The 23384-nt window shown below is 36.1% G+C and overlaps 1 protein-coding gene across 1 annotated transcript in view; it reads right to left on the bottom strand.

Annotated features, from left to right (window-relative positions):
• Pard3b (par-3 family cell polarity regulator beta) overlaps positions 1–23384 on the bottom strand; it is an 853966-nt gene that overhangs the window by 587485 nt on the left and 243097 nt on the right. The gene's annotated exons all lie outside the window — the stretch shown is intronic.

The raw sequence follows: 23384 nt of genomic DNA, 5'->3' as shown, positions 1-23384 counted from the left end.
TTGAAGAATGAAGTTGGCATATTGATGGGTATTGCATTGAATTTGTAGATAGCTTTGGGAAGTATTGCCATTTTCACGATGTTGATCCTTCCAATCCAGGAGCATGGGAGGTTTTTCCACTTTCTAAGTTCTGTTTTGATTTCCTTTTTCAGGTTTTTAAAGTTTTCATCATAGAGGTCCTTCACTTCTTTGGTTAATTTCTAGGTATTTATTTTTTGTGAGGCTATTATGAATGGAGTTGCTTTCCTGATTTTAGCCACATTCTTCTCATTGTTGGCAAACAGAAAAGACAAGATGCAAACATGAAAAGGATCCAAATAAGAAAGATGAATAAAATTCTCCCATTTTGCAGATGACATGATCTTGTATTTAATGAGTACATTTATTATCAAGCATTATTGCCTCCTCCTTTGTTTCCCCTACCATCCCTTCCCTCCCACTTCTGCCACTAAACTCACCCCCCCCCATATTGTAAAGTTTGATGTTCAACAGTGTCTTGCGTATCTCATTGTTACAATGGGTGAACCTGTATCCTTATTTAAACATTTTCTGTTTTTACTTCCCCTCCCCAAATTATACCAACATCAAATACAGTGAAAACAGGGGTTATACTGTGGGGGAAGAACAGATAAAGAAAGAAAAAAATCACATGGTACCTTATAAATACAGTAGAAACAATAGCAAGAAAGATAAAGCCACGGATATCCCTATTTGGTGGTTCATTTCGCTTAAAATCATGTTATCTGGTCATATGTACATGGCTTTTGACCTTTCCTACTTGTCCCAGACATATACTAGTTATTGCAAGTGAGGGAAACCATAGGACCTACATTTCTTTGGGCCTGGCTTGCTTCACTTAATATAATTTTTTTCTGCAGGCAAGCTAGGGACATACCTTTTCATGTCATAAATGTCCTGCACACGACCACTCACAAGCATTAAGGGAATCGATGAGCAGTTAGGTTTTTTAAACTACTCACGTGAAAGTAATGAATATTACTAGTAGCAACTTGTTTTTTGGACTGCAGTAAACCATTTTTCCCCTTTGGCTTGAGGGAAGCCTTCTCAAGTTCTTATGGAATTTAATCCATAAAGGAATTGAGTTAAATTTTAATGTATTTTCACTGTTCCTTCTCCTCATTTAGTACCATAGGTGAGATATGTTCTGTGAGTATCTTTTCCAGTTTGTTCTTTGACACTAAAGAGCTTCTCTACCTTGGGATGGGTTTTGTTATTTTAATATAATCCATGCCAGCCTAAAACGACCTCTGACCACTTCATGTTTTCGAGGTTGGACAACTTTTTGCTATGTGGTCCTCTGGCAATTTTCTTTTTTTCCTACCTCATGGAAGGGATTGTTTGTGTTGTCCCACCCCTTTCACTGAGGACTTCTGACCAATGGAAGAATAGCAAAGTTGCCATGTGCTACTTCTGTGACAAAGCCTTTAATTGCTTGCTTCACATCATCCAGAACAGTCACCCTGATTAGCCACTCAGAAAGGCTGGGTATTCTGAACAGTGCAGCTACAGTTGAGAGTACCTGGTACTCAGCACAGGAGTTACCATGGGGAACTGCGGCTCTAGAGATCTACCTGGTTCTACAAAGGACACTTGTAGAAAACGGAAGTTTATTCTGTTGTACTTGAATGGCAAAATATGGGCGCTCAATCTATTCCAACACAAATAACTCTCCATTAGTAATCAAAGAAACAAAGTGATTTAGCATAGAGTTAGTATACTTGGGGTTTGCTCTCACAATTGTCAGAACAGGATACCACTATCAACAAGCTTGTAAAGAATGTGAAAAAAGCTACATAGTAAACTGGTACTCACAATGTTACGTGTATAACAACAACAAATCAACAAAAACTCCTCCTATCCCTAATGGGATACACAGGAAAACCAAGGACAAAAATAGGCACAGATTTCAGAGGCTCAGTATCTCAAACACTGAGGACAAAAACAAGGCTGATGGGCTGAGGAAATCAGTATTGAGGACTAAATATGCTTGCTTCTGTGTTTTTAAAGCAACAGTGTAGCTCATAACAGTGACAATAAAGTTTTAATAAAATTAAAAATTTGCCCATAGGAAGATAAATGTTGTTCAAGTAAATTACATATGTGTGATTATAAAATATATATTTTATTAAGCTGAAGTGGACATTTCTCAACTTTATCTTTTTAAAAACTTTTGTAAGCTGAAAAGCTCAAAAGCCATATACATACTATCATATATTAAGTAGAGTAAGTCAGGCCCAAAGAAACATAGGTCCCATGGTCTCCCTTATTTGCAATAACTAGTACATGTCTAGGACAAGCAGAAAAGGTAAAAAGTATGTACATATGACCATATAAGATGATGTTAAGTGAAATGAACCCCAGAGATATGATAAGTGAAATGAACCCCAAGATAGGAATACAATTTTTTTCTTGCTATTGTTTCTAATGTATTTATAATGTACCATGTGATTTTTTCTTTCTTTGTATGTTCCTCCCCTACCTTATAATCCCTGTTTTCACTGTATTTGATATCGGTGCCCTGCATCTTGTATATATACTTCTCTGATTCAGGGAGGGGAAAGGAAAAAACAAAATGCTTAAATAGTGATACAGGTTGACCCATTGTAACAATGAGATGTACAAGACACTATGTTGAAAATGAACTTCACAACTTTGGGGGTGCGGGGGTACGTGAGTATTTATGGAGGTGGGAGGGAAGGGATTGTAGGGGAAAAAAAAAGGAGGAGGAAACAATGCTCAATAGGAAATGTACTCCTTACCTTGCTCATGTAACTGTAACCCCTCGGGACAGTACTATTACGATAAAAAATGTACAAAAAAAGATGATGCCAAGTGAAATGTACCCCAAGGTATGGACATAAGAGGTCTGTCTTTGTTATTGTTTTAAATGTACCATGTGATTTTATTTTATTTTATTTTTGTTTCCTCTGTATGTTCTTTCCCCTATGGCTATCCCCTGTTGTCACTGTACTTGATTTTGGTACCCTGCACCTTGTATATACATGTTTAATCTGGGGAGGGGAAAGGGAATAACAAAACAAGGATGCAGAATGACCCAAACCAACAAGGATATACCCACAGGACAGTATATTGGAAGCAAACTTTATGACTTCCACCAGATAAGAGGAGGGTGTGTGGTGTGTGGGTATGTGGGTGGGGTGGCAGAATAGGGTGGGGTGTGGAGGACTGAGGGTGGTGGGGGAGGGAAGGGATAGTGGGACAACAACAAAGAAGGGAAGGGGTAACAATGATCAACAAGTAATGTACTCATTGCCTTACTCATGTAACTGTAACCCCTCTGTACAGCATCTTTACAATAAAAAATTTAAAAAAAATTAAAAAATTTTTGCATCCCAACTGTGAAATATGGAACTCTGGGCCATATATTTAGGCATACAACACAGAGAATAAAACAAAATGTCATTTAAAAAATGAACAAATAGTATGAAAACAAAATAAGAAAAGTTGCTTCTCTAACATAATCTGCAGAAAAATCCATCTTTAGCCCACCAACCACTGTACACACTGAACAAATGTCAGTATCGGTTTTATATGTGATGCTGGCCCATACAATATGACACAAGGCCATTCCCCAGCTCCCCATAACTTTTTAAGTAATGGGAAAGTTTATTAGGAAATGAGTACACTTTGAATAGACTGAAGTGACTCATCTCTAGGGTGAGAAGGACAATGATTTTTTACCTGGGTACAAGGCCATGTCACACTAAAATGTAACAAGCCCCAGGTCACAAGTTGTAAAGCAGTGGTCTCATTAGTGTAGGGAAATGCTCATTTCTAATGCTGCATTGTTCAGAGCATCTTCCCTATATGATATCTGCATTAGCCCCATTTTGGAGATTTTTGATAGTGTTTCAGTGAAAATTTCATTAATAAAGAACAGAGATGCCCAGTTTATCCAAACAGAGGTACAGCTTTTCCACAAAAGCATAAGCAGCAAGAAGAAGTGTTATGACATAAGTAATGCTTACTTTCTCATAGATAACAATTCTGTATATTATCAAACTTAAAAAAAAAAAAAAACAATACTCAAGCTGAATGCCGGTGGCTCATGCCTGTAATCCTAGCTACTCAGGAGGCTGAGATCTGAGGATTGTAGTTCAAAGTCAGCCTGGGCAGGAAAGTCCGTGAGACTCTCATCTCCAATAAACCACCAGAAAAAGAGAAGTGGTGCTGTGGCTCAAGTGGTAGAGTGCTCACTTTGAGCTGAAGAGCTGAGGATAGCACCAAAGCCCAGAGTTCAAGCAACATGACAGACCAAAACACACACAGAGAGAGAGAGAGAGAGAGAGAGAGAGAGAGAGAGAGAGAGGATGAACTTTACAACTTGGGAGGGGAAGTTGGGTGGGTGGGATAACTGGGTGAAAGTGAGGGAGGGGGTAAAAATGTTCCACAACAATTTTTTTTGGAGTCTGGTCGTGGGGCCTGAACTCTTGGTCTGGGCACTGTCTCTTAGCTCTTCAGCTCAAGGCTAGTGCTCTACCACTAGAGCCACAGCGCCACTTCCGGCTTTTTTCTTTTTGTTTATGTGGTGCTGGGGAATTGAACCCAGGGCCTCATGCATGCAAGGCAAGCGCTCTACCACTGAGCCACCTTCCCAGCCCTACAACAATTTTATAATTTCCTTACTTATATAACTGTAACCCTTCACTACATCATCTTTACAATTAAACAAATAAATACATAAGTAAATAAATAGCTTCCCTGTGGGCATTGATGGCTCATACATGTAATCCTAGCTACTCAGGAGGCTGAGATCTGAGGATCGCAGTTCACAGCCAGCCTGAGCAGAAATGTCTGTGAGACTCTTATCTCCAATTAATCACCTGAAAATCAGAAGTAGAGCTATGGCTCAAAGTGGTAGACACTTGAACAAAAATGCTCAGCAACAGAGACTAAGTCCTGAATTTAAGCCCCAAGCCACATGGCTGGTAAAAAGAAAAAAAAAGAGAGAGAAAAAAGGAATGTATACTTCCCTTGTAATCTTTTAGTAAATATAACATTTTCCCAGATACTATTCAGGAGAAAACTGAATACTGTTGAAAAGTTTCTCTGGTGCTGAATGCATACCAAACATTTCCTTCTCACTCAAAGTTCAGGTAAATGTGTCACATGCTGCTTAAGTCCTAAGAAAGATTGAATTCACTGAAGTAAATTGGGTTGTTCTCAGTACCACTTTATCACCTACAAGGTTATCCTTCAGCTGAGAGTACTCCAGTTCTGATGGTCTCCTTGTGAATATCGCTGCAATTAAGAAGACCACTTTAATGTATAGGGGTTAAGGAGAATGGTTACAGGTAGGATTGGGACTCTGGAATTAAGTTTAAACAGTATGGGGGAAATGCTCTCATCTCCACTGGATAGAAAAGATTTGGTGCACTCGGTCTGATTATCAGGTGAGATTGAAAGTGAACATGTTCCAAGTTTAAAAAAATCGATTGTAAATAGTTTCTTTGTACATTCTGTAGCAAGTTACAGAGACTAGTGGAAGATGTTTCATTTCGTGAATTGCGAATTTATTCTGGAGAGTGTGAAACCAGTGAAATTCCAAGCAAATGTTTTGAAAAATCCTTCTCAAGAATATTTCACATTTTGAAGTACTTTCTGTTTGATAGAGCACCATCAACCATCCCTTGCATCTCCTATCCTTCTTGAATACGTTGGAGAGTGAAGTAACTGATGATGGAAAAGATTATAGATAAAAGAATAATCACATTTCAGAGTTGTAGAGAATCTTGCAATCTGAAAAATCAGGAGTTCTCTGAACTACATCTAATTAATAAATGAGATACTTTATGATAAAGGAAAGATGACTACATTCTTGTGCACTTCCAGTTATGTTCTGTGCTACTTCTAACCTCACAGCAAAGCAGAGCTCCCCTAAATCAGAAAATTTCAACAAAGCTAGTCACAGTTTTGGAAAGAAGAGAACATTCTCCATGATTTCTTTTTTAATGTTTATACTTGTCTTCCTTGCCTTACTATGTCAATACCACCAGAAAACTAGTACCATGTTAAATAAGTGTATTCATGGCAAGCAGTCCTAATAGGAAAATGAGAATTCACTCAGCTTTTCAGCCTTGAATCTGAATAGTAATGTGCATTATAGTGTCATAAATATTTATATAGCAAATAAATTAACATAAATAAAACAATAAATACACAGATATAAAGATAATGGAAATTATATATATATGTATACTTGTATACAAATTTGAAGCAAAATCACAGGAGTAAAAGTGCAGCAATTCTGATCAAGATTATGAACAAAACCAGCTGTATTACCACTTATTTGACACAGGAAGACTAATCATGCTAAAGCAAGAACAATTATGAAGATTTCTGAGACAATACAAAAATTTGAAAACTTGAATACACATAGATGACATGATTATTTGTGTAAAATAGTAATAGAAACTCGGTTAATTTATCAGAGCTCCCAAATGTCTTCATAAAATGTCTATAGTCTAGGTTTTAGATTTTCAATATCTAGCATTGCAGAAAAAGAAAAACAATCAACTGAATTTCTCCATTCAAGCAAGAAATAGAATCAAGACACTTTAAATAATATTTCTTGTAACAACTACAAAAATCAGATAATTAGAAATAAATCCAAATTAATGTAACACCTTCTCAGAAGATGTACTAGATATTGAGAAGAAATAGCATAGTCACCAATTTGAAGACTCAGTAGTCTTAGATCAATTCTCCAAAGCCAATATATGGATTCAATTCAACCCCAATAAAAAAAAAAACTTATCAGTTTCTATTTCTGAAATTCAACAATGCAAGTCCTAAAATTTAGGTGGAAGAACAGAAGGTCTAACCATTCTTAAAGAAGATGAACAACATTGAGGACAGACTATGACATATATCATGGACCTTTATAGAGCAGCAGTAATTAAGCCAGCATAGCATTAGCATAAGAATAGACAGAATGACAAATGAAATAATTTAGAGCATCCAGAAACAGACACAGAAATATTAAGACATTTGAATTTGACAGGCTAGCTGTACGAACTGGTAGAGGAAAGACTTCATAATAAATGGTACCTGGTAACTAACCATCTGAGGACCTTTATCTCACACCACTTGCAAATAAAATTTTCTTGTCAAAGTAAAAAAACCACATAATTACAACCTTTTTTATTTAATGTACAAGAATCTATTACTTTGGGATAGGGAAAAAGTTTTAGTGATAATATAAAATATCCAAATATGAAGAAAAAACTTTGAGAAACTGAACTAGCCAAAAGCAAAGATGACATTGACTAAGATGTATTATATTAATATCTGACTTGTTGAATGACTATTTACAACTATTTGTTGTTACAACTATTCAATGATGAGATTCTATTTGTACAAATATGAAAATGCAGCTAATAAAAACAGTTATTAGTTAGCTTTGACTAGGACAGAACCTTCTTATGTGTCAGGGAAGGGAAAACATTTCTTGGACTCTCTATAACATATACTTTATTACATGTAACTTTCTCTGTGTTATTTCTTTTCCTTTATTTCTATCCATTGATGGAATTTTGAAACAGGATCTCCCCAGGTTGTACATTCTGGTCAGAAATTCATGATCCCCCTACATCTATCTCCCAAGTGACGGTCTTTTAGGTATTGGAATTGACCCTAGAGCCTACTCAAAGTTGAGGTAAATGATTCACATGCTGCTTGGGTCCTACTAACTAAACTATACCCTATCCTTCTTCATTATTTCACATGTATATGAAAACTAAAGCAGTTCAGAAATGTGGTATGAAGGACTATGTCTAAGTCGGAAATTGAGTAAAGCTAGTCTCTATTTTTCTTATGCACACTTACTTAGATCACAAATAAAGACCCTAATTTTTCCTCATCTGGACTCCCAGTAAACTCAAAATGGCAAAACTAATGTGGTATGGTTTATAACGTATGAACTGCTAATTTAATACCTTTTCTTGTTGGACTGTACTTTTTCATTTCCTTCTCTATCTCTTGATCAGCTTGTCTTTCTCCAAAATTTATCCAGAACCTCCCCTTCATGTCTCCATCCATCTCAGTGGAGGTTTCTTTCACCATGTCCACTTCCCATTCTTTATTTCTGACAGACTCTTACCTAACCACTTCTTTCCCTTAACCCATCTTTTCTCTTCCAGTCCTTTAAATGTCACCAAATAGATTCTGCTTGTCAGCTGGATTAAGAGAAACCTATGAACTCCCTGAAAGGAGCTAGAGGAATAAAACCACCTCACCAACTGGGATTTGCAGATCATGTTTCTAAGTTTTTCTGACACATGCTCAATATTTTTGATGGATGAAAAGCAGTGAAATAAGATTAAGTTCCAATTGAAAGTACTGAATAAAAAGGCTTCTGTCTTAAACTACCAAGATGTTTTTTTAAGAAAAATAAAAAAATTAGAAGTTAATTTGTTAATTTAATTAGTTCTCGCATTCATTTGGTGAATACTTACTGATTGCCCACTACATAAAGATAATTCAACAAACACCTAAGGAACAAGTATAAACACCTTTCAAATTTTTCCTCCCAACTGTGAAAGTAGCTTTTTTCTTTGACAATGGCAAGCATACAACATTTTATGAAAGCATACATATTACTAATCAACAACCATTCTATTCTGGTGATACATCATGAATTCAAGAGAAAAAAAATATTTTAAAGTGACTTATTTTTCCCAGTGAAAATATTATTCTTTTTAATCTGCATGTCACTCCAGGGCTACATTCTTAAAACACAATTATTTGCAATTTGGTTGTCTTATTTCACCAGTAAGTGTTTTTCTTTTTTTTTTTTATTCCTTTCAGATTATTTCAACTGGGTACCTCATAGTCCACATTTCTTTTTCAAAGTCACAGCTATTCTCTTTTTAAGGAAAGGCACCTTTGAAAGTTGTGTTAACTCTTATAGGACACAAGAGTGCCATTCAATATACCAAACCAAGACGATTTAGCAACCATCAAGTCCCTTACTCATCTGGGAAATTTGATTCAGCACCTGTACTATTGTTTTAAAATATCTCCCTAAAGGAAACATTTCTCCAGGTAATGAAAAAAATATCTTGAAAAGAAAGAGCTTTCAAAATTTGAGAAGCTGCAATGAGGAAGATATGCAGCACATGACTATTGAGAATTTTATCTCTCGAGTTAAAATTTCACTCCTGCATTTTATGGCAAGGAGGTAAAAGGTTGGTTGAGAGATGGGGAATGCTGTCCATCAAGTGTCTGTCAAATTATTCACTGTAAAGGTCATTCTAATGACAATTATTCTCTAGCTGTAATACTATTAAGATTTTTTTTTGACAAAGAGGGTTTTAAACTCTGCAAAATATACACCGATTTTTGGAACAATCATCATTGAGGAAGTCTAAAAATCACTTCAGAATGCTAATAAGCCATACAATATTATTAACTGCATACTTTAGAAATATAAGCTTGCTAACGATGATTAATTGCTGAATGATTTCCTCTTACTCAGAAGAGCTAGCTGAACCCCACAATAAAAAATGTCACATTTGGAGGGGCTGCCATACTGGAGTTTACATGTAGTGTGATGTATTACAAAACTATACTGGGGAGCTTGAGCCAAAGTTGTGATTTAGGGGAGGTAAAGTGATGATTATTGCAAATGAATCATCAATTGATGACTTGATAAATCATGGGGAGGGCTGCTTTGATCTGCCTGTGTAACACTTGACATTCCATGGACTTGTTTTAAGAAAGCATGACTCAGCAGCTCACTTTGATATTGTTAATTTCACGTGCATTTGTGACACAATGGATTGATTTGTACATCTTGCAGGCTAGGATATATCCTTTCTGTCAGCAATGACACTTGTCAGGGAAGTGAGCTAGAGGCATCCAAGCATATTTTATTTCACAACAGATGCCACTATGGAAGGCAACAAAAGATGCATCAGACCTATCAAGCTCAAGAAGGCCCTAGTCTCCATCAGGTAGGCCTCTAGTATTGTTATTCAAAGTTGTACAGATTTAAAGTCCTCAGCAAGTTGAACACTTGGAATTCACTAATTTTGTTGTTTGGTTTGAAAGCAGAAAGACAATGAAAGAGAGAGAAGAGAAAGAAAGGAGGAAGATGTAGGGGAAAAAAGGGGGGGAGCAGAGAAAAAGGAAAGAACTTTTGCATAAAGATATAGAGGGAAAATTAAGTCAGAGTTTTTATCCCAGTAGCCTACAATATACCATTGAATTTGGTGCAATGCCTGCAGGAATGTTTCAACATGCCAAAGATTGTGGAAAAGGCTTTTTTTAAAAAGCCAGAGTTATACTGAGCAACAAATGTGGATATTTGGTGAGTCAAGATACCTGAAGCAATCTGGGGTGGGAGTGGAATAAAGTGAAAAGTACTAATACTTTTTCTAGATAATATTTGCCCCCCTCCTTTAAATTTTTTCTGCCAGACATAGCTTAGTTCACACACAAGGTTCTTGGCTTATGGTTCCACATCATTAAATCCATTTTTAGTCCCTGCAGTAGAAAGGAAGATTAGGCTGCTCATATATGAAATGCTTCATGGCCCTTCTTTTTCCAATCAAAGAATCTGAGTGCTCTATGTGGAAGAGTCCCTCCTCCGAAACCTAGGTCCCCTTTATGTCCTGCTACTGAATTAAACATTTCTCCCAAATAAATGGCATTTTACCAAGAACATCCCTTTGTAGTTTAATTGTTGCACACAAATTTTTCTTTAATATTACGTTATATTAGGTACAGAAAGGAAAAGTTTATTTCTAGAGACCCTGGCAATTACTGATCTATATTTAAAATTCGATGAAATTGTTTTTGTCATAATTCCCTTTGTGTTATCCCATTTTAATTCCATTCCATGCTCAATATGAAACACCAAGAATTTCAGTGATAAAGTATCAGAATTTACATAGCTACATACATATGAAAACTGTTGTAATTATTCTCAATTGACTAATGAGAAGATTGAAAATCCCCAACTAGTATAAATGTTTTCACAAAGAACTATTAATACTTGTCAAATAATGTGAGTCAAGTGCTGTCCCTTTTTAAAAGAAATACACCTTTTTTTCTTTTGCTAATTGAACCATCAAATTATGAATACATTGAAAATTCTCTATAATCTTAAAAAAAAGGTTTTTAGATTTGAATTTAGTTGCCTTATAGGTTAAATTCAGATACTGAATTATTTTTTCTGAGTTATTAACTAAGTTATTAACTAAGTAGTTGAATTTATGTCATTCTTGTGATTTTTTAAAAAAATTTCCTTTGAGAAACCCTCATCTCTCTGCTTCCTTTCCCACCACACTTAAATGCATGCACATTTTTGGTTGCATTCTTTACTAATGTCTCACTCAGAAACACTTTGGGTGGTATGCAAGGGGTTACAAATGAATTAACTGAAGTATAACTGGCTCTATGAATAGCTTGAATAGAATAATCTTTTAGAAAAATGAAGTCAAAGCCAACAAAATGAACACCAGAAAATGGGTACATCCAAGGAGGGGTGGGATGAAGGTGGGGAGGGGTACACAAATGAAAGGGGAAGGAGGGAGTGTGCAGTTAAGAATTCATTGTATATTCCACAAAATTAAGAAAAATAAGGCAGGAGTGTGTCAAAGGGGGTGAGAACGTTGAAGCGGTGACACTGATGAAGATGCATTGTATTCAGAGAAATGATTTGTTATGTGGCACCTCCTTTGTACAACTATGCAAGGAAAATAAAAAATTAAGATATACATTATGAAAAAATATACATGAAGCTCCTTAGGATCACAGTATAAAGTTAATGATCAATTTATTCAAGATATAATAATTAAAAATTATAGCGATAAAGTTACCACTAGGAAATTACCTGGTAATCAGGCATAGTTTTTAAACAGCCAGGCCCTACCACCAACTTGGACAACGAAAATTGCATTCCCTTACCAACTGCCTTACTGCACAGTAAGAAACCCTTGAGCTTCAAGCCACTATCCTGAGAAAAATACCAGTAACAACCTCCGGAAAAATGCTCAAGCAGTATTTTCTTCTATTGATTAAGGTGGGAAATAGAGATTATTATTTATATAACTGAAGCTAAGTAAGACAAATATTATTCCTTTTTTGTATAATTTAGGTGAAGCGTTTTCTATTCTACATTTAGGTAATTATATCCATTCCAATCATCTTGGACCTATAAAATTTGAAATTTTCCCCTAAAGTTATATCAAGAAGATAGAAAGGTAAGCCCTACAAAACATATTAAGATTTATAAAACAGATTTGTTTTATTTCATGTGACAAATCCCTTTTTAAATCCCTATACTAATCAAGCGCGGAGAAAATGAATTTTTTAAATTCTGTCATGCTATATATGAGTTATAGGGAGAATAGCATTGTTCCTTGCTCATTTCAAAAGATTTAATTAGAAAACAGTTGGGGGAGAGTTGCCATACACAAGTCTTTTGATTTGAAGATTATGAATGCTAGAGCGGATGGTGTGAAATATGAGCTATCATTTTTAAGACATTGCCAAACAATCTAGGTTGTGTATTTTTCAATGGATCTGCTGGGAAAGAGGGCGCTAGCATGAACATGAACTAGAAACTGAAACATGCTGCCAAGCCCATGTGCTTGGGAAGATCTGAGAGAATTATTTGGCTATGCTTAGACCTGTCCACAGCCAAACTCAATATGAAGCCACCCAACTTTGTCTACCAGTTGAGAAATTGGCTGTGAGCAGTTCCTCTAAGCAGCAATATAGGACCAGTACCTCAAGGTGTGCTACTACCTTGATTAACAGGTATAGTACATACAGAGGGGTACTACCATAACAGCATACTACGTATGTAAATACAATCCATTCACTATATCAATAAAAAGGAAATATGAGAAATTATGCATGATTATGATGTGTTGTACTTACAAACAGATTTGTTGAATGGCATCCCCTTTGTACAACTACTTATAGATAACAAAATATTACTAAAAGAAAAAAGAAATGGTGTGTGAAATTGTGATCATCTTGAGAAAAATGCTGTATCTCACTGATTTCTATATTCCAATAGAAAATCTATGTGTCTAGCGCATAAGCTAACTTTAATAAGCTAATAACTAGCCATGGATAGCTAACTTTAATTTCAGCTAATTTAAAAGATATTCTTATTCCCTTGTGTAGAACTTCTATCAAACATGGACAGCATGCATGCACTTATCAATGAGAAAAGCAAATTATTATGAACCATCTGCTATGTCAGGGTGAGAGTATGTAAATACTTGAGTTAAAGGAAGATTAAAAGGATCAAAGCAATTATAGTTCTACAAATCTCTTAAAATAAGCACAAAGGTATTACATGAAGCTGTTGCAGTCATTATACTACTGTGGTTAATGTCCTTGTCTATTGTTTCAGCTTCTCTAAACTATTTTACCACTTATCTTTTGTAGCCAGGCAGCAGTGGCTCACTCCTCTAATACTAACTACTCAACAGTATCACTATTCATAGCCAGCTTGGCAGAAATGTCTTTGAGACTCCATTTGCAAAAAGTTAGGCTGGAAGCATGGCTCAAGTGATAGAATGCCAACCCTTCAAAGGAATTAGAGTCTCTGGGTTTAATTCCCAGGGCCTCCTAGGAAAGAGAGCATAACATATCAGAATCCACATTTATGAAGGGAATATAAGATAACCAGAATCTCTGTTTATGAAGAAAGCATATCGTTTAATGGGTTGAAAGTGAATCAGATCAAAAGATATATTGCATAAACAGAGACTTCATGTTTTCTCTTCTAGATGAAAGTAACAATAGTGTCTCATAGTGATATTCTACATGCTATGAGACAGGTACTTGTAGTTCTGTGAGTTCAGTACCCAATTGGGTGTTTTTTAAATACACTTATGCACTACAACTGAGGCAATAGACCCAGTTTGGCCAAGAGAAGAATTTTGTCTAATTTCATGCAATTCTTCACGTTGTTGAAATGACAAAACATTATTAAAACAAGTCTGTGACAATTACCAAAAAGTGATAAAACAGTTTTAAAAGAGCATGAGAAGGCAGTGAAGAAAGGTCTTTTAGGAAAGTCCATATTTTGGTAAGTTCTTGAAAGTGATGGCTGGACTACAAAAGGGGGGAAAAAAGATACTAAACTCATTTTCCAAAGTTTTCAAGAAATTTTGCAGTGTTTCCCCTCAGTCATCCCCACAAGTATAGGACAATAGTAGTTGTACCAATTTAAACCTTTAGAAAATGATGTTTAGAGTTAAAATAACAAAGGGACTAGAAATGGACATTAGACTCCTCTCTACCTGCAAATAATTTAGGGAAAATTAGCATACAACTTTGGAGAAGAAAAGATCACAGTTGGGTTGTCAGTAATTTACACAGGTGTCCTTGAGCAGGAAGCAAAGAGTGAGGCCTAAATATTGACTTCCTATTTAGGCACAAATAATTCTTACCAACATTTCATTGCTGAAAACACTTAAGTAGAAGACTAGTCTCCAGATTCACTACTTAGAATTAAAAGAGCACATTTTCCTGTATTATTTTTCAGGGTAGGTAGATACATGAACAGATGAAAAGACCTTGCTTAGGCAGTAGAGAAAATCATCAGATGCAGTAGATCAGCGTTCTTTCTTTCTTTTTCACTGGAGATAAAATTAACACTACCAGATCACAGACAGACTGAAAACATGGAAGTATTATTACCATTTGCCTTATCATCAATTGAAGACAAATAACCAAGCTGTTGGACAATATCACACATGAATAATGGGACACTTGTGAGCATCTAAATTAACTTATGAATTAAGACCTTTTCCGACTATGAAGTTTTGTAATTGTATACTCTGTACGATCACAACAGTATTAAATTATAGAAATGGAATTTCAACCAAGTTAAGAGAATCACCTAGTAATTTATTTTAAGTCAACAAGTTTGCAAGTTGCCAGTGAATGAGTTCATGACTCATGTTATTTTATATTCCTCTGGTAGCCTAGCATAATGCTTTTCATCTACTGGACTATCAATAAATAATTATTGATTAACTGAAGTCCGTGACAGGCATGCCACCATTTTCTGTAGCTCTGACACCCAATATACTGATTTCCATAACAACATTCTTAAGCCCGGTCTTCTAAAAAGAGCAGATGTTAGCTGTGCAGATGCTGAATTCCCTGCTATAAGGGCAATTAACTGTAACACCAAACTGAAGTCAAGAGGTCAAAGGACATTATTCCTGAACTGTGACTAAAGCAAGAAGTTTGCCTCATGCTTTCAGATCTCTGGGGTAGAAAGTCTATTTGTTTAAAAAATACAAGCAGAGTTTAATTGATCATCACCGTTCGTTATATAGCACCAGATGACACTAGGTCATTCAGCTTGCTGCTATCTATGACACATTTTTTTGGACAATTTGTACAAAAAAGAATAGGAAGAAATACCATGCTTTCTAATAGTTTTAAGAAATATGAACATTGAAATAATCACATATTTCAATCAATATTATGTTAAAACATCAGATATACCTATTATGATCTTTAAATAAATTTCTTGATCACAATATATTCTATTTGTATACATTAAGTCACCATAGCCAAGTCTTCCATATGAACAAAAGATGCACTCCATAATTCCTTTTCTTCTAATTTTACACACAGATAACACCACAAAATCCCAAATTTCTTCCATCTGTAAAGAAGTCTGAGTTTATCACATATAGAGTCTCATATTTATACAGAAGTGTATTCTGCTTATTAAGAAGATGACCTGTATTTTCTCATAACTATCAAAGTAGACAGATTAAGCACCACTGTCTCTGTGCCATGTGATGGACGCATAATTTCAAAGGGTGTGGTGGTGATGGCTGGGAGGTCCTGCTTTTTAAACTGGTAAACATTTTTTAAAAGGATAAACATAGAGATAGCTTTTCTTATGAAAATTGCTAAGTCAAGGCCACCACTTTCCTTATCACTTTGGATGTGAATATGAATAGATCAAGCTGTTTGGTTAGTTCTTATTTTCACAGGGCCAAATAAAGATCTTAGTAAAATAGCAAACAGGGTATAAAACAAGGAAATATTCCAATGTATATACACATTGGGCCATAATTCATCACATTCAAGATTTTCTCATTTGCTTTATCTGAAAATCCTGAGCCAGTCATAAAAGCGTGTCCAGCTCTGAGTGACTTGTCCTTAAGATGGATCTCCTGTAAATAATTAAATTAGTGCATTTTTTTCTTTGCTCATCTGGGCAGAAAAGAAGAGAGAGAGGAAAAAAAAATATGAGAGCGCGCGCGCGCACACACACACACACACACACACACACAAATCCCAAAGGCTACATCATACATTTACATCCTCAATGCAAAAACAGCTTTACTCTATATTGAATTATGAGCAAAACTTCTAAAATATAAACTGCTGAAGAAAAACATGATTGTTATAAGTAATTTGCTTAGGGCTGATTAAAAATTTAAAAGAAAAGGTAAAGTATTTTAGGACCACAAAGATTTATATATTTAAACCTCTGAATTATACCATTACCAAAAGTTTGATTAGTAGAGTATAAGTCATTTAAAAGCCCTAGGCAATAGACATGTTAGGGTAACATCTATGTTAGAAGAGCAGAGAGGGAAATTGGGCTTGGTTTGTCCCAGCTGCCTCACAGCCTCTGAAATGGAAGGGCAGAGCAGACACTGGCCCCTAGAAAGGGAGACTGGTATGGTGTATAAAGGTTAGGGGAGAGGAAGAAAAAAATCCCTAGTGTGTACATTGTTGTGAGTTTTCTTTTTGTCTTCTCTTTCCTTCTGTTATTAAAAAGACAAACCACAAATCATGTTATCAGTGGTTAAAGAAACTACACAAAGCTGAATAGGACAGCATCATGGCGAATATTTTTACTACTTAGGGACTAGCCCTCTGCAAATATGGCTTCCCTGTCCTAACCATTAAAAGCAACCTGCAAAAGAGGATTTAAAACCCAGGGGTCTAATATCAAGTGAACAGTAGGAAAGGTGACCTTTTATTCCCTTTGTTTATTAGAGGATCTGCAGGCTCCATCTCAGTTTGGGTCCAGCACTGGTAAGAGGCCAGAGGGGGGTGGCGAACTGCTTTTTAGAGGTCACATAATCAACTTAGGAAATACAGCTGGAATGAAAGCTTGGTTTTTCAGCATTTTTTCACATTTTTGGTTAAAGGTAAGTTACCTCTAGTAATTCCTATTGATGTCACAAGTAACTTGGTATGACTCTAAATATCAAGTTTAGTCATTAGGTAGGTTATACAGAAATTGGAAAAAAAGGATAACTAAAACACATATAGAGAAAAAATTAAAATAAGACTGAAAATACAAGGAAAGCTGAACATAAGACAGAAAAAAGAAACAAAGAAGTTGTATGTATAGGCATGATGATAATTATTTTTCTGCAGTATAACATTATGTAATTTAGTGATAAATCATTTAAAAGACGTGTTAGAGTAAGAATATGCTAAACTTCATCACGTAATACTTTATAGAATAACATAAATATTCATTGACTGGCCAAGAAGCCTGCACATATCCACTAGCCATCCAGAAGGAGAGACAATTTCAGGTATATTAAAAGATTCCTACTGAAAATATCAGCTATATTACTATATTTCTACTTGATAGGAATAAAGATTACTTTGGTGTGGCAACTAATGTCTAATCTCCATTAGATTTTGGTCACTGAGTATTACTTTATTCTTTCAATTAAGTAGAATATGGGGCTCCTTTCCAAAGTATCAAAGTATTTAAATATTTGTCAAATAACCTGATTTTTTTCTCTCAAAGCAACTTCTCTTCTACTCTGAAAATGAAAAGAAAAACAACAATAGCAAAAGATGAATGGTGTAGAGAACAAGTTAGGAAGGCTGCCACCTCCTTAACCCTGATTCAGTCACCAATATACCAGAAAGCATGCACACACTTTGTTGACTGTATGGCTATGACTGATTGATGATAGTCTAGCAAGGTTACCATAGCTAATTACAACATCATTCATCTAAGCCTACATGGAGGGAAAAATAACAGGCTCCCAGGGAAGAAAAAAAAAAGAAAGGAAAGCTATTCTTTAGCTGCTAACTTTTGAATAATCAGCCTCCAAAGGAAATAAATAAGGGCAAAACTCAATGACCAAATTATGACTTATGGATTCATCCAAGCAAATGACCTCAGTTTGTTGGTGATTTCAACTCTAGGCTTCCAGCCTACAGCAAAAAACTTCTAGCAACAAGGACCCCTCACATACTTATGTGCTTTGTAGTAGAGATTCAAAGCCTTCATCAGAAGCACCACCCAACCGTGAGCTTCATTTCTGCTATGTGTGTGGTGTGAGTGTGTTTGTCTAGGATCAGATGCCAAGACTTAAACTCATATTACGGGCACGGCAGCTACTTACACACTACAGCCTAATTAAAGGAATAAACTTCCTCCTTCTTTATGCTTTCCTGAAGATCTCTGTCATAAAGGGATTTGGTTTCCTTAAGAACTGAGAAAAGTGTTCCCATATGTTTCCTTCATGGAATTATTCGGACTCATACAAAATGGTAACAATTTCCAACAATAACCCATGGCTACACAATGTTTTCAGAGAACTACTGAAAATAAAGAAAAGAGAAGTCCGTGTTTTGAAAATAATTATGTTATAACAAACATATCGTCATAATTTCCATCTCTGTTTTGAAGAAGCACAAACACACATGGAAACAATAAAGCATCTGAGGTACCTTTCAAGTCTCAAAAACAAGAATCACTTTCAAATAGAAAGTAGCTCATCTTCAAAGTTTAACACACAGCAGAGAATAAAGCTAGTACCATTTCAACTCCAAACTTTAATCAGATTGCTTTACATTTGGGTAACATAGATCACAAGAGTAGCAACAGCCAAATTTAAAGTACTTTTATCCTTAAACACTGTTTAAATTGCATTGCTAATATAATTATACCTAAAGAAATATTTTCTCAAGCAAGCTTGGACCCACATACCAAATTTCAAGCAAGAAGTGCAGAGAAAAACTATCAAAAGACACATACACACAAAAACACACAGACACACACAAGATCTAATAATTAATTGGGACTATGGGAAGAAAATTTGACAGGAATCACAAAAGTTGGTTTCAAACTCAGCTTGGTTTTAATGAGATAGCTTTAGGTTAATCACAGCCTACTGGAGCAAGACCAGCTCACCACAAGACCACTGTGGTCTTAGGGGCTCTATGTTTATTAGTCTTTTGAGGAACCTCCATACTGCTATCCAAAGTGCTTGAACAAATTTACACTCCCACCAACAATGCAGTAGGGTTCCCTTTCAGCCACAACCCCTACAGCATCTGTTGTTATTAGATTTCTTGATTACAGCTATTCTAACTAGGGTGAGGTGGAATCTCAATGTTGTTTTGATTTTCATTTCTTTTATGGCTAGAGAAGTTGAGCATTTCTTCCTGTCTCTATTGGCATTCTTATTACCTCTTCAGAGAAGTCTCTCTTTAAGTCTTTAGCCTACTTGTTGATGGGGTGGGTGGTTCTTTGAGGATTTGTTGTTAGGGGAGCTAATTTTTTGAGTTCTAAGTATATTTTAGATATAAGCCATTGACCGTTGTATGGCTAGTGAAGATTTTCTCCCAATCTCTGGGCTTTCTATTGATCTTGCTAGCTATGGCCTTTGCCATACAGATAGTTTAGCATTTACTAGGACATATGGAAAAAAGCTCTGTCCAGTTTCAGAAACACAGAATCTTAAACTGTTGGAATAATTTGCTAGTAAGAGCTGAGTTGTGACTCAGTCATTTGGTATTACATTAGAAAATCCATTAGGAAATAAATGATAGGAAACAATTTAGATGAATGAGGTTGAAATTATGAAGTTGCCACTTGATTTAAAACTTATAGATGAAAAAGATATGTCCACTGACTAAAAAGCATAAAACTATGTATCTTTATAGGCTGACAGAAGATTTCTTTGTAAGCTTTCATTTGTGAATAAAGAATTTGAAATTACATTTATTGTACACTTCTAGTACAGACCTAAAAGATTTAGACAAATAAGAGTCTCTGCGCATGAACCAAGACTGTGCACATGAATTCACCAGGCAAAAATAAGGCAAGAGGAAACAGGGGAGAAAAACAAAGAGCAACAAAAGCAAGGCAAGAGGATGAGCTGGAGATAAGGAACAAAATTCTGAAAGGGACAAGGATTTAAAACATAGTAAAACATTTGGAGAGTGGCAAGTAGCTTACACTGGTGGCATGTTAAGGTGACTACAAGAGAAGTGGACAGGATAAAAATAGCTAGCTCATGAGGAGCCTGCAAATCTGAATTTATGCAGTTTGTATTTCATCTTGGTAGATAAAGGAAAGAATACCAATATCATTGTGTGTTACATAAGGAACGTTGTTGGTTCACAACAGGATATTGTTGAAGGTTATCTTATGTTGAAAATGAAATTTTGGAATCATACGGAACAGTTCTGCATATATTTTGAAAATGTTGAAAATGAAATTTTGGAATCATATGGAACAGTTCTGCATATATTTTGATTTCAGGTACTAGTAAAATGTGTGTGTGTGTGTGTGTGTGTGTGTGTATTTTTGCCAGATCTGGGGCTTGTACTCATGGTACAAGCGGTCCCTGAGCCATTTTGTAAGGCTAGCTCTCTACTACTTGAGCCACAGCACCACTTCTGGCTTTTTCTGAGTAGTCAATTGAAGATAGCTCTCATGGACTTTCCTACCTGGGTGGCTTTGAACTGTGATCCTCAGATCTCAGCCTCCTGAGTAGTTAGAATTACAGGCATGACCCACCAGTGCTCAGCTGAAAATGGATAAAACTTTGGTGACATGATGACTTAAACATAAAAAATACCAAAATTCCTAATATTTGTCAGTTGTGTCTCCTTAAGAAAACCATTTGAGCATATTTAAATACTGAATCACCCACTTCATTGAATTTGTCCTTAAGAATGACAAATTTGTGACAATGAAGTCCCGTTTCTTCTGTACTAAGCCTCTGAAGAAGCAGAACTAGTTCCAAAGGCTGATGGGAGCTGAGTGTGAAATCTCCACGAAGGCCAGGGGCTGTCATTTTATAAGTACTGGCTCAAGGGAGTTGTGGTAGCACAGTGCGTATTCCTCCTCAGATGGTCCCCTTCCCAGGACCTCACAATGGACCTACACACTCCCAGATGAGCCACGAACATGTGCAGCCAACAGTGTCACTCTGTCCTGATGTGTCCATTCTCTGAGCACATCCATTTCTGAGGCCAATAACAAGAAATGGGCAGAGGCCAGAGCTGGCTACGATGCTTTCTTACACCACTCTCTCTGAAATGCCTAACCAATTTTTATTTTTCTTGTTTTCTTAAGTTCAAGAAATGAAAAGTACTCAGTCAACTAAACTGCAAGGGTAGGGGGTCTGACTCTGCCTGTCACTCATTCCTAGCCAAATTCCTTCAGCTAAGTCACCTGGGCCTCAGCTTGCTAATGAATTCTGGCATGGTTGTTAGGGGCCATGTAGATTGGTAAGTTAGAAAGGTGGCTCTGGCAACAGCAGGCCAGACACTGGTCAGCAGAGGCAGAAGCCTCAGTCTACCTAATCATGGCCTGCTCCAGTGCTGCAAAAACAAGTGAAGGACTGAAGTTGGGTGGAAGAATGGAGAGAAACTACAGAGGATGGCAGGCTTTGGGGAAGAAGGGCAGGAAGGCCATATGTATCATGCAGAAGCAAACAGTTAATCTCATTATTTAGTCTATGTTATTTAGAAGAATGGGACTTGTGAACCAAGGAGTTTTTCCTTATCAGAGTTCTGGTAGATATTCACAATGTAAATCCAAGGAATGTTCTATCAATTTACCATTTCAGCAACAATATCAGATGCAGCAGAGTAAAACAGTTCCTGCCACTAGAGACAGTGGGTTCAAATTCAGGCTCTGCCACATAATATCTATATGATTTTGGAGAAGTTACTATAAAACCCTATGAAAAGCTAGCCGATTAAGTATTAGGAGGCTGAAGTAAGTTATTATGAGTAAAGGGTTTCTGTTACTCAGTACACTGTCTTCAGCTCAATGCCTGGCCTTTAACTTCCATTTCATAAACATTATTTTCTATCTTGTCTATATAAAAATCAGTGTTGAAGAAGTAGAAATTTACTTTCAAAGATGGGGACTCTCAGCTTCCTTTTCTTCTTCCCTTTATCATTACCATTACTATGCTGCATAGATGGTTGAACAGAAGAAACTGCAAAAGCAAACATTCCTCCCTAAGAGCACTCCAGATAGAAAGGCAAAAGGCAGTTGCCAGGCCCTGAGACATTCTGTGGCTCAGCCTTTTGAAGACCACAGCCATTGCTTATAAATAGAATATTAAACCAAGCAAGAGCAATTTTCTTCTTTCGTCTCCCCTTATTGCCTAATTTTCCTCTCATATCATTTGCATAATGGATAAAAAGGCATGCATTATGCAAATGAGCAATGGGGATGTAATGTTGCTGAAGCCACAAGCCTGGCTCTAGAAGAAGCCCAGCTGCCAACAAAGCCCTCCATCGTCCCCATTGGCCAGACTAGATGAAGGAAAGTCCTGAAGACCAGAGGTCATCTATTCCCATTTGGTTGGTTAATAGGGACACTACAGATGTTTTGCAAAAAAAAAAAATCAAGACAAAATATAATTACAAAACAGAAACCATACACCAAGTATAGCCACATGTAAGATCCACTTAGCATCACAGATTTTACTTCAAGTGGGAGATCCAATTCCATGGATCATTTTATAATTTTAGGTGTACACTTTTCATTAGAACCTGTAAAATTTCCTGTGCAAAGTAAGAAATGCCTCTGTCCTTTTACTTTGAGAATCAAACTCTAATTAAACTCTAATCGGAGCACCGAGTAATTGCAGACTGTCCTATGCATGTTCAACAGAAATAAAAAAATTGTTTTATGTACCAAAATATTAGTGGGCTTTCCAGAAACTTCATGCTGTTGAAAGTAAACACATCCTAAGAGGTACTGCCAAAAAGGGATGTTTCTTCTGGAATTGTAAATTGACTGAAACTTTAAAAACCAATGGTTATTTTGTATTTCTACAAACAACCTCAAAATAAATAACATGAAAAAAAATTTCTGACCAAAGGCTCCAGCTGAATGGTTCTTGTTTGAATGAAGCAGCAGGAACAGATTCCAAAACCAACCTTAAAATATTTTCTCCAAAGACTGAAGTAGATATTGAAAGAAAAAAGACAATGGCTAAAAAAAAAGTAAACTTTATTTCCTGTCTGGGCTCCATTTTAACCCTTAGCTTTTTCCAAATGACATTTTTTTTTAGAACTTTTTCAAAGTGGTCCTTATAGGCTAG

The sequence above is a fragment of the Dipodomys ordii genome, unplaced genomic scaffold (assembly GCF_000151885.1).
Source record: "Dipodomys ordii isolate 6190 unplaced genomic scaffold, Dord_2.0 Scaffold1, whole genome shotgun sequence".
Lineage (NCBI taxonomy): Eukaryota > Metazoa > Chordata > Mammalia > Rodentia > Heteromyidae > Dipodomys > Dipodomys ordii.
This window is presented reverse-complemented; position numbering and strand designations above follow the sequence as displayed.